Source organism: Peromyscus leucopus, unplaced genomic scaffold (genome assembly GCF_004664715.2).
Source record: "Peromyscus leucopus breed LL Stock unplaced genomic scaffold, UCI_PerLeu_2.1 scaffold_412, whole genome shotgun sequence".
NCBI classification, from domain to species: Eukaryota; Metazoa; Chordata; class Mammalia; order Rodentia; family Cricetidae; genus Peromyscus; species Peromyscus leucopus.
The window spans coordinates 69,375-81,631 of record NW_023505302.1 but is presented as its reverse complement, the minus strand read 5'-3'; the positions used below and the strand labels follow the sequence as shown (position 1 = coordinate 81,631).

The 12,257-nt window shown below is 42.1% G+C and overlaps 1 pseudogene; it reads right to left on the bottom strand.

The window, feature by feature from the left end:
* Positions 1-7,083: 7,083 nt before the first annotated feature.
* Positions 7,084-11,232, bottom strand: LOC114698461 (annotated as a pseudogene).
* Between the last annotated feature and the right edge of the window lie 1,025 nt (positions 11,233-12,257).

Below are 12,257 nucleotides of genomic sequence, written 5' to 3'. Positions count from 1 at the left end.
ATGCCAACAACTAGGAACCATATATTCAAATACAAAGCGCATGGTATGATATTTCTTATTGAAACCCTACCACCTCTATATACCTATTTCTTTATGTTAAAGGAATGTTTGCTCACCCTACCATATATCCTCATCATCAGGGGATAAATATGGAAGAAAAAGGCAGGAAACTAGCCTATCTGTCAATGGTAGACATTCATCTTCTACAGGAGTCTAACTAAAAGCCATATTGAGGTAAAGTATATGGGGCAAAATTCTAATAAATATTAGTCTGTTTAGTTCTGCAGTCTGATATATCTTATATTTGAATTATTTCTGTGACCTGTTTTCCCAGGTATCATGAATTAACAAATTAATACTTGCTTTATATTTGCTTGGTTTTAAAATGGCCATATTCAAACCAAGAGAGCTTTAAAAACCATTTATTCCCTACAAATGACATTTTCTACCATTAATTATTTTAAGATCTGAGCATTCAACTTTGTAAATATGATTATAATTTCACATCTAAGTAAATATATTTACAAAAGGCAACTCTAGAAAATATTGTTTGGAAAGGGATACAACATGCAACCCAAGAGAGGCTTTTCTAGTAGAATTTTAATACATAATCAGATTATTGATCTGGGAGTTTTAACTCAAGAGGGGAAATTATAAATAGCACACTGACTCTCCTCTCAAACCCACCATGTAACTTAGCCCTTGAATGAATGAAAAGATGATTTCCAAAGAGTTTCTTAGACTAACATATTTTGGTCTTATAATTCTTGGTGAAAAAAAATTACATTCTTATTAGACAGTTCAGCCTTCTTATAAAGATGAAACTATTTTTAAGAATTATCCATGCTGTAATTTTAAACCACAAAATAGCAAAACTTTGAGGAAAGAAAAAGAAAAAATTATTTTAAAAGCACATAGTTATATTTAGATATATCCACGATATAAATGGCATTACAGGGACAGACACTGAAAAATAAGACATACCAAGGATAAGAGCTCTGTCTTGTTGGAAGTGTCATTCCTCCATGTCTTAGCTAGAGTTTCTAATGGTGGGAAGAGACATGAGGATCACAGCAACTCTTATACAAGAAAACATTTAATCAGGGTGGCTCACTTACAGTTCACAAGTTTAGTTCATTATCATCGTGGTGAGACATGACAGAGTGCAGGCAGACATGGTGCTGGAGAACTATCTGAGTGTCCTACATCTTGCAGGCAACAGAAAGTGATCTGTAACACTGGATGGTATCTTAATCATATATGAGACCTCAAAGAATACCTTCACAGTGACATACTTCCTCCAAAAAGACCACATCTTCTCCACAAGGCCACGCCCCTAATGGTGTCACTCTTATATCATGGGGGCCAATTACATTCCAACTACCACACTCCATCAGTAAATCTAGTGTGTGTATAGTATGTTTTTAGATGGCATGGAATCCCATAAAACAGAAGCCAATTATGGTAGATAGCTGAAGCCAAAATGTCCTTAAGTCAAATAAAAATGCTGCTTTAACTATTGTAAGTCAAGTCCACATGAATATGGACATGCAGTATCTCTATTGTCAGGAATAGAGTCCTTGCAGATGAAGTATAGCTGGGTCATATGATAGTTTAACCTTAAAATTTTTTGAGAAGCTTTCACACTGATTTGCATAATGTGTGCACATTTCAACAGTAATGTGGGTTTCTCTTTCCTAAGATCTCACTATAAAACCCAAGACTATGTTAATAAAATTGACCTTGGATTCACCAAGGGTGAAGCTAGCAACTATTGACAGGAATTAGCCATAGAGATTATGGAGCAGCTAGGAAGATGGATACAGTGATATGCTGGAAGGAGGATAAGACTTGGAGTTTTTTGGGGCTTTGAGCTTGGGAAAGCTGGAGTCATGCTCTATTGCTGAGTCTCTGGCCACAGCCCACTGAAGTATAGGGTTTTCACACCAGCATCTAACCCCCAATATTAGTAAATGACTGATAGATACTTAGTTAAAAGTACATTTGGTGGCAACAGCTCTCTGCCAACTAGACCAGAAAACCATGAGGCTGCAGCCTGAGAGGTGGGGACCTGACTGCTGGGCCACAGAGCTGATAACAGTAGAAAAAATATTAGTAGATCCAGGTGCATCTGCTAAGTAGATGGAAAAACAACCTCTGGCTTCCAGTGTGGGGAATAACCACACAAACAGAGAAGCCACACCAGCCAGTGCTGCACACTCATGAGGCTCTGCTCCAGGTTAAGATGCCATTCATAGGAAACTCTTTGAGAACAGGCTCATGCTCTGGAATTGTGGAAGGGGCTTTGAGCTTGCTGCTGCTGTCACTGTTGCAGACAAACTGTGAAGTAGGCAGATCTGGTGAGACACCTAGGAAATTCCTAAGGAGAGAGTTAAGTAATAATGTTAAAGAAAATCTTCCCATGTTAAGAATGGGAAATCTCACAATGCAAGGAGTTGAGACTCTGTATAGTGCTACTAGACATAGCTTGAACATGGAAAAAATTAAATGAAGGGATAACCAATTAGCTGAGATTGACATAATGCAGATTGTAATTGCTGTCAGTTTGGTAAATTTATATTTTATACTTATGGCTTGATAACTGTGCCAAAATGAAAATTTTACTGATAAGACACAAGCCTTGGAAAGGCTTACTATTGAAATAAGAAAAAGACTCAGACATAGACAGAAAATTTAGACATACTTGGTGACATTGGAATGTTTGTCCCTCATTGGCTAGGCATGATTAGGAGCTCTGACAGTGATCTGGTGACATTGTGTGGTCACCCTCATTATCTAGGCACCATTAGGACCTCTGCCAGAGCTTGTTGCTAGGCCCTCAGGCAGACTCCAAGTTGGCTCAAAAGGAGTATGTTATGTGCACACCTTGGCAACTGGTTTGAGCCAATTTCCTCTACCCTGTGGGCCTGTCTACAACATATTATCCACCCTTTTTATTTTATTGCATGGATGGGAGTCTGAGTTTTTGCTCCTGCCTTGTTGACCTGGCTCAAGGGGCTCAGTAACTGGACTGTAATCTGTCTTAGGTTGGCTTGCCAAACAAGCTCTTACTGGTCTTTGACTATCAGCCCTTGAGAATGTCATCCTGGGGAGTCACCCAGGTGGGGAGGATCAGGCAGTAGCCTTTTGGATTTCAGAAATTCAGGCATGCATAACCTCCTGTGGAGGGCTATGAGTTGGATATCTAAGAACCATTAAACTGTAGAATCACCTTAGTGGCCACCCATTGTTTCAGAATGTGCTGTAGGAGGAGACACTTAAAAAGGAGAAAGATTAAAACCACTACCCTGCCAATCAAAATATAAGTGACATTCAGGAGGGATCAAACAGACTTTTATATTATACCAAATCTTTTCAAAAAATAGAGTCAAAGGCCATAACCTCTGCCTTTGTCTGAGTTAATTGGGAAATTTTGTGTGTTAGTTGTAATGAAAAATATAGAAAATTAGCTGACCATGGGCTATAATATATTCAGCTAGCTCGCAGCCTGCAAAACTAATGTTCCTTATTCAAAATGCATCACACAAAATGAGGAAGAGCTATGGTCCACATGTCTTCAATTCTTTAGAGGGGCAATGAGAGCAAGAAAGAGGAGTATATACATTATCCATCCTGGGTCATTTCCTCCTTGGTGGAAGCAGGATGATCTGTGGCCAGAAGCATATCTCTTGCTGGGACTCATATTGGCATAGTGCACTCTGAGGAAAAACATAAGCATACCCTTTCCTAAGGGTCAGCAAGGGGTCTGGCAGCTGCCATTGGAAGGAGATAGGATCTCTCCATCTCACAGGGGCAGGGGCATTCCTTGGCAGAGATGCCAGTGTTGTAGGCCAGGCTGAACCCTTGTATCAAAACTGAGATAGTTTATATGGAAAAGGATGCCAGGTGAGGATCTCCCTAGCCTCTGACAAGACAGTCCTGGCCAACAACTCCTTAAGAACTCTGTTGGTGCTCTCCACAATGGCTTGTCCTGCAGATTGTAGGGGATTCCAGTTGTATGAGACTCTTCCAGGACCCCAAAAGTCATTAAATTTTTAAGAGGCTAGACAGGGCCATTGTCAGTCTTAAGTGCCCAGTGTACCCTCATAATTATCATGGTCAACTTAAAGGCCTTGATGCATTGATGGCTTTCTCCCCATAAAGGGTAAGGGCATAAACAAAGGAGGAACATGTATCTATTATCACATGAACATATCTAAGATTGCCAAAAGGAGCATAATGTGTAACATCCATTTGCCAAATGGCATAGTGTAGTAGGAATCTTAAAAGTTCTTATTAATAAAATGAAACCCGAGGCCAGTTATTGGGGTCCATACTAGTAGATCAGAGAGACAGAATAAGCCACAGCTATCTCACCTCCGCCGGATCCTCAGCTGGTTTGCTCCTCAGACTGGAGGCTTCTGTGTCCTCATCCAATGGCTCTCAGCTGAACTGCTGCTCAAAAGCCTGAATGCTTAACCAGCCAAATCTTAACCAGCCAAATGCTCTAGTTTTCTCGTCCTCACGCCTTATATATCTTCCTGTTTTTCTACCACCACTCCTGGGATTAAAGGCTGGCTTTCTGGGATTAAAGGCGTGTCACCATGCTTGGTTATTTCCAATGTGGCCTTGAACTCACAGAGATCCAGAGGGATTCCTATCTCTGGAATGCTAGGATTAAAGGTGTGAGTGCCACCATTTTCTAGCCTTTGTATCTAGTGGCTGTCTGTTTCTCTGACACCAGATAAATTTATTAAGGTACACAATATTTTGGAAAACACAATACCACCACATCTCCTCTCTTTTTGTCTAAATTAAAAAAAGCTTATAACTAATACAAGAAAAAACTATCCAATAAGTATATACAATATATACAGCCAAAAATTACATTAATGATGTCTAGTCCATTAACATTTGACAGATTCAGATAAAAACTCCATTATATATATTAACAATGTCCAGTCCAGTATATCTGATAAACTCAGACTGTAAAAATTTTCATTACTTATCTTATTTAAAACAAGTAGTTCTTTTTAAAAAGTAGATTCCATAATCTCCTTTTTATCTTATCATATCCATATTCTTTTTTTTTCTTTTCATAATAGATTCAGTAGTCTACCTTTTGTCATTTTTATATCTTCCCTTTTTCTTCAGTGTAGATTCAATGATCTACCTATTTATCCTATTATTTCTTTACCTTTTTTCTCAGAGTAGATTCAATGATCTATCTCATATCTATATTCTCTTTTTCTTTTTGCTTTCTAGGGGTGAAGATATCTTTAGGGAATCTTGAAAAGAAAATTTTTGGGTTAATTTTCAGTCCTGTATCATTTGTCCAGTCTCTGCATAAAAGGAATTTCAGGGCTTGTTTCAAGTCCTTTTTTGAGTAGTCTGTCAGGCTGTATCTTCTCAGCTAGTCCCTCAAATTGTCCTGACCAGTTTGTAGTCCAAAGTCGATTTTTCATGGTGTTAATCGGCTTAATGGCTTTATCATAGTCCACGTGGAATCATCATTGTCAGATTCTGTCATCTTTTTGAAGATTTCAAAGTCACTGTTAGACATAGTCATGGTTTCCTGCGGCTTTTTTTTTTTTTTTTTTTTTTTTTGCTCTCCTGTGGTTTGGAGCAATCATAGTCTGATAAATGTCTGTCTCTCGGAACATGAAACATTCTTCCCTAGAACAGAAAATCTTCACAACAATTTCTCCCACCATTTGTCTTGACAAACTTTTCCAAACTGACCTTTGCTGAATGCTTTCTTGTAACATGATGGTCCTGTCAATTCTTCTCTGAACCAGCAGCAGTAAACCCTTTGTTCCAGGTAGCAGCATCACGCAGTCACCAACACGATGAGAAGGAGCTGGCAACGTGGGCAGTAGCCACTGCTTCATGGTCCCACCACTGGTTTGTGGTTCAGTCCGGGCCAAAGCTTCTCCCAAGCCTCCTAGGCTGGCTCAAACTCGGGATCCTCCTGCCTCTGTCTCCTTCAGCAAATCCTAACCGGCGTGTGCCACCACAGCCGGCTGAGTGTAGCTTGGGCCTGAGCTAGGGCTCACAAGGCCACAGGCAAACAGCTTTTTCATGAATTCGTAACACGAACGTTGGGCGCCAGATGTAGTAGGAATCTTAAAGTTCTTATTAATAAAATGAACCCGAGGCCAGTTTATTGGGGTCCATACTAGTAGATCAGAGAGACAGAATAAGCCACAGCTATCTCACTCCGCGATTCCTCAGCTGGTCTTGCTCCTCAGACTGGAGGCTTCTGTGTCCTCATCCCAATGGCTCTCAGCTGAACTGCTGCTCAAAAGCCTGAATGCTTAACCAGCCAAAATCTTAACCAGCCAAATGCCTCTAGTTTCTCGTCCTCACGCCTTATATATCTTCCTGTTTTCTACCACCACTCCCTGGGATTAAAGGCTGGCTTTCTGGGATTAAAGGCGTGTCACCATGCTTGGTTATTTCCAATGTGGCCTTGAACTCACAGAGATCCAGAGGGATTTCTATCTCTGGAATGCTAGGATTAAAGGTGTGAGTGCCACCATTTTCTAGCCTTTGTATCTAGTGGCTGTCTGTTCTCTGACACCAGATAAATTTATTAAGGTACACAATATTTTGGAAAACACAATACCACCACAGCATAGGCTTGGGGCAGGGTTTGTGGAAGTGGTAAAATAAGATGGATTTTGAAAAGGGAGGATACCTGAGGGGGGGTCTCACCTCCCTTGGTCCAAGCCCTAATTTGTGGTTTAAAGTGGGGAAACTGAGTTGATTTCACTTAGAAAGCAGGCTAACAGCAAGCAACCTTAGTCTCCAAAAGATTAAACCAAGAAAACCTAAACCTGAACCCCTGAGTGGCTGCAGGACAGGTCCAGGAGTACACTATGGCTATTTGGCACCTGGAAGAGGGGAGGCACAAGGAGATGTTGAGAGCCATTGCCCATCCTAGGAAAGGGGGAGTGAATTCTAGGTGTTTGGGATTCATCACTTTTCCCTAGGCCAGCTCTCACCCATCCCCTGTCTCAACCAAGGTTACATGAGAAATCAGTGTAGGACCAGATCCAGCCTCTGGCTCAAGGGTCAGCTCTATCCTCCTGGGATAGGAAGCAGGTGTAGGAGATATTGAGGTCCCAGGCTGGTAGGGCCAGGGTAGAGATTGAGAACAGGGGTTGAGCATAATGGGAGGGGATTATTATTTTTCCAGTCAAGGAGTGATTCCTGATAAGTAGAATTGGAATTTCTCAGTGTTTGCAGGTATCCTTTTAGTCCTGAGATCTTGTCCAGAAACTTATTCATTTCCTCCTACCTAGTTAACTCCAACTCTTCTAGTACTCAACACTGGGCAGTCTCTTTTTCAGGGCTTCATCTCCTTTTGCTGGTAGTCCTTGATGAGATGTTTGGCTTTGCTGTACTTGTGTTCCAGGGCCTGATACTGGGCCTGAGTCTCCTACAGGTGCTTATTCACAGCCTAGCTCAGATACTAGGCCTCACCTCAGTAGCCCTCCAGCTTCTCCATTTGCTTCTTATTCTCCTCCACACTCTGCTCCAGCTGGGCCATTTCTACCTGCCAGCACCCCTTCTCCTGCTCCAGACTCTGCAACTTCGGCTTCAGCTGCTAGATTTCCACACTTCTGTGGCAAGCATGCTTGATCTGGAGCTCCTTGAACTTGTGCACCAGCTTTTTCTGGCTCCATCACCACAGGGGACAGTGCATCTTCATCCTCTGATAGTTGAAAGACCTCAATAGCCATCTTGCCTCCTGTGAACATCGGGCTCAGTTCTTCATCTATATCATTAGCATACTCTCCTGTCTCCTCCTCATCCTCTCTGTACTGGGGCATATCTCTGCTCCATCATCCCTGTTGCCATCTTTCCTGATCCAAGATCTACTGAATTAGCTGGGCTAATTCACTCCATTCTCCAGGCCACTTCTGGCCAATCATAAACTGCACTCAGCCCTTGGTGTTCCTGAGAACAGAGGCTATGAAGCTCTGGGTCACTCGCACCAGGCTTGTTCCATTCACCTCTACCAGTAGATCATTTACTTGGATCTTGCCATCCTTTATGGGCTGTGCTACCCTCAGTCATGGACTTGAAGGAGATGACTAGCTTCTCCAGGCCCATGTCAGCTCCAGCACCCATGCCAATGATGCTGATGCCCAGGCTCTCAGAGTCCTTTTTCCAGCTCCACAGAAAACAGCTCCAACCTCTCCACATGTTTCTCTAGCTCACATTCCACAGAGGCTGCCATGGGATCTATATCCTCATTGTGTCGGTCATAATTCTCATTAGAGTAGGTGCTGAATACTTGGATCACTGTGGTGCTGAAATGAATCTTTTGGGGTTGGTCCTTTTCCCTGAGAGACTGGGAATCTCCACACATCCTGACTCTGACTCATAGGCTCCCCATCCTCCTCATTTTCTTCATCCTTTTCCTCCTCCTCCTCCTCCTCTCTCCTCCTCCTCCTCCTCCTCCTCCAGGGCACTGCCCTCAGAGTCCTCCCTGGGTCCACTGTAGGCACTTAATTCTACCAAGTCCACTTGTGAGAAGTCCTCCTTCTAGGACTCATCCACCTCTTCAAGTGCCAAATCAGGCACCCAACCATTGTCTGTTCCCCTCTCTGGTATTGCCACTGAAGCTGCCTCATCTTGGAACCACTTTGGCCTTGGGCTCCTTGAGTATGGGGCTGGCTGTGGTGGCCGAGGTGCTGGTACTCTCCAAGGTTGCATGGATGGTCACTTAGGCTTGGATCAGTTCCCCAGGAGCCGACTTGGCCTCAAAACTGCCCACTTTCCTCAAACCCTCACCTGCTTGATCTTGTGTACCTCCTGCAGCTTAAGCAGAATTCAGGCAGAGACCATTTGGTGCTGGGGGGGGGGTGCTGCTGCCCTCCAGACCATACTCCTTCTCATCACAGCATCCCCAATGGGGCAGGAAGCAGCAGTGGTGTCTGCAACACCCGAGACCACTTACTGACAAGCTTCTAGTTGACCTGGGGTGCTCCTGCGGCCCAGTGGAGGTGGATAGCTACTGTGAAGGACAGTCCTCGATTAGGCTTTCTCAAAAACTGCACTGAGCTGAGCTAGCTTACCATCGGCGACAACAGCATCAGCATCCAGCTTGTCCAGCGCCTTGGTGCTGCTGTAGAAGCGCACCATGATATTCAGCTTCCTGTGCTGCAGGCCATCACACTCCTGCCTCAGCAGCTGCCAAACCTGGTCTCCTTGTAGCCACCTGGGGTCGGGTGGATGCTCCATTCAAACAGCTAAAGCATGCTCCTGCAGCCCGGGCCGTGGGTGCGGAGGCCACCTGCACTGAGGCCAGGCTTGAGTTGAAGCGGTTTAAGGGCTCAAGACATGCTGGTGTCCAGTTTGATCAGGGTGCTGTGGTCCACTTTCTCTTTCAAGCTACTCGCTCTCAGGAGGGACAGGGCACATGCCTCACTGAGCAGGTCTCACGGGCCCTCGTTCATGGAGTCCTGCAGTGGTGCCCATCTGCTGGAACATATTTTGATGTGGTGGACATTGGAGCCATATTTCTTATGATGGGCCACCTTGAGTGCCTTGTCAGCGTATCAGGAGACTTCAGTGCCTGGGAGCCCTGCTTCATAGACACTGCAGTGTCAGGGCGCTGAAGAGGGGACCTCTGGTCCCCCAAACCTCCATTACCATGGTGGGAGAAGCCAGGTTTATATGCCCCCCCCTCCAGCAGGAAGCTGGCCAAGCCAGGACCACCGCCCCCTTCCCCAAAGAAAGAAATCCCAAAAGGCCTTCTATAGAGGAGGAGGAGGGTATAAAAGGCATTCCTTGTTATTGAATAAACAGGGAATGAAATAAAGAAAAATATTTGCCTTCAACTGACTCCTGGTGTCTGTGCCGTTGACACTGTACCTTCACACTCTCTCCCCTGAGGGAGCCTTTAGGACCCAGGAACACATGATCATAGATGTAACAATAATTTCAACAACATCTTGGCATTCAGATTGGCCTCTTCAGGAGGTAAATATTCAACTTCTAGGGACAGGAACTTTATCTAAGGTAAAACAAAGTACTAGATGGGTTGAGTGTGTAGGGCCAGAAGGACAGATAGGAAAATTAAAGCCATGTGTGACTGACATAACATTGAATTTATGGAGATGTGATTTTTGTTGCTGCAATGGAAACATTCCTCCAATCTCAGAAACAAACCATAACACAAAGAGTACTTCTGGGAAAAAAAATTAAAAGGTATTATCAGGAACAGTCACAGACCATTAGGTTGTACATAAGCAGGGCACATTAGCTGTTGATCTTTCCAAAGGTACCTAAGACCTACCTTTAAAATGGTTAGCTGACAAACCAGTGTGGGTGGAATAATAGCCATTGATGTAAAAAAAAAATTAAAGGCAGTAGAACACCTGGTACAGGAACAGCTAAATGCTTAACATATGAAGAACTGACCAATCCTTAGAATTCTACTATATTGTTATTCAAAAGAAATCTGGAAAATGAGAGTAACAGATCCAGAGCCATAAGTAAGATGATTCAGCCAATGGGACTCTTTATAGTCTCAAATTCCCTTGCTTTTCTTTATTTCCTAAAGCGATGGTCTATTATAGTGGTTGATTTAGAAGAACAGGATAGAGAAAAGTTTGCCTTCATGGTATCCACTTATAATAATTCTCAACCTGTTAGAAAGATATCAGTGGGGGTCTTTGCCATAATAAATGTTAAACAGCACCACTTTGTGTCAATATTTTGTACAACAGCCATTAGAAATAATTCATAAAACAGTTTCCACAATCTGTAATTTACCATTATATGAAAGGGTATCTTACTGGCTGATTCAGATGAATCTAGCTATTCTGTCATTTCTTTAGTTTTGGAAGTTGCTTGCTCTGCACTTCCTGTTACTCAGGTAACATTTTTATCCTTCACTGGTCTCTGATTGGGGTTGAAACACAAGTAAGCTGCACTGTTTTCTTTGTTACCAAATTCAGAAAAGAAACTTACAAAAGAGATGTAAAGTTTATGAGGTTAAGAGACATAAAACCTTAGGTTGTTTATTTAAGAAAATTGTTTAAGGTCTAAAAAGATATTTTTAGGATGGGAATACAAATTATGATAGAAAATGGTTTAGGTATAAAACTTTGGACTCGCCAAGACAGGATAGATAATAGATTACTTTCTCTGAATTGCCAAATACTAATGGACTGGACATTGTAAATGTAATTCTTACCTGATAGTTGTTCTCATTGTATATAGTCTTACTGTGATAGAGTTAAAACCATTCCTTTTCATTTAGACAATACCTGATAATTGTTCTTATTGATTTTAGGTGGGCTTTTCTTCCTGTCTGCCATTTCCCCAAATAAGTGACATGGAGACTCAGTACTAATTTATAAATGCTCTGATGATTGCTCAGACTTATAACTAACTAGCTCTTACAACTTAAATCAACCCATATTTCTTATCTAAGGTCTACCACTGGGTTCATGGCTTATTTCCTCATTTTGTACACGTCCTGCTTTCCTCTGTGTCTGACTGGTGACTGACTTTCCTGACTCCATGCTTCTGCATCCCAGCATTCTCAGCTTGGCTCTCCCACATAACCTTATCCTGTTGGCCAGTCAGCTTCTTTTTTAAACCAATCACAGTGACATATATTCACTCAATATAAAAGAATATTCCACATTTTCCCCTTTTTGTCTAATTAGAAAGGAAGGTTTTAGCTTTAACATAGTAAAATTATATACAACTAAACAGTTATCAAGTAAGAATTACTGTTATAAAACCTAGTCCATTTGATTTTGGCAAAATTAGAGAAAATATTCTATTATCTATTTTATATTTATGAGTCTAAAGTTTATATTTAATTTACCTTTTTATCATAACTAAGGAAAACTTTAATTATGAAATATGTAGGCTTCAACTCCATCAAAAGACCCAGAAGGGTGAAATGTTACCTAACAACAGGGACATCTGGCTGCCTAGACAGTCACCCAAAGACTTTCTGTAACATTGGGCCATCCATCTTTGGCCTATAGGCCTAGTATATCTGACAGACTTTTTTGAGAAGCAGGGAACTTTAAAGGACTTTTTTTACCTTGTCTTCACAAAGTTTGGCAGTTGATTTTTTTGCATCCTGCTGGTCTAGTTTGGACACTATACTGTCAGGAACAAAGTCAAGGGAAGTTTTTGCAAGTTTCTTCAATGCCCGTTATTGCTGTGGGATGTCTTTCAGTATGCTGTGAATATATGTTACTCCCATTGGCTAATAA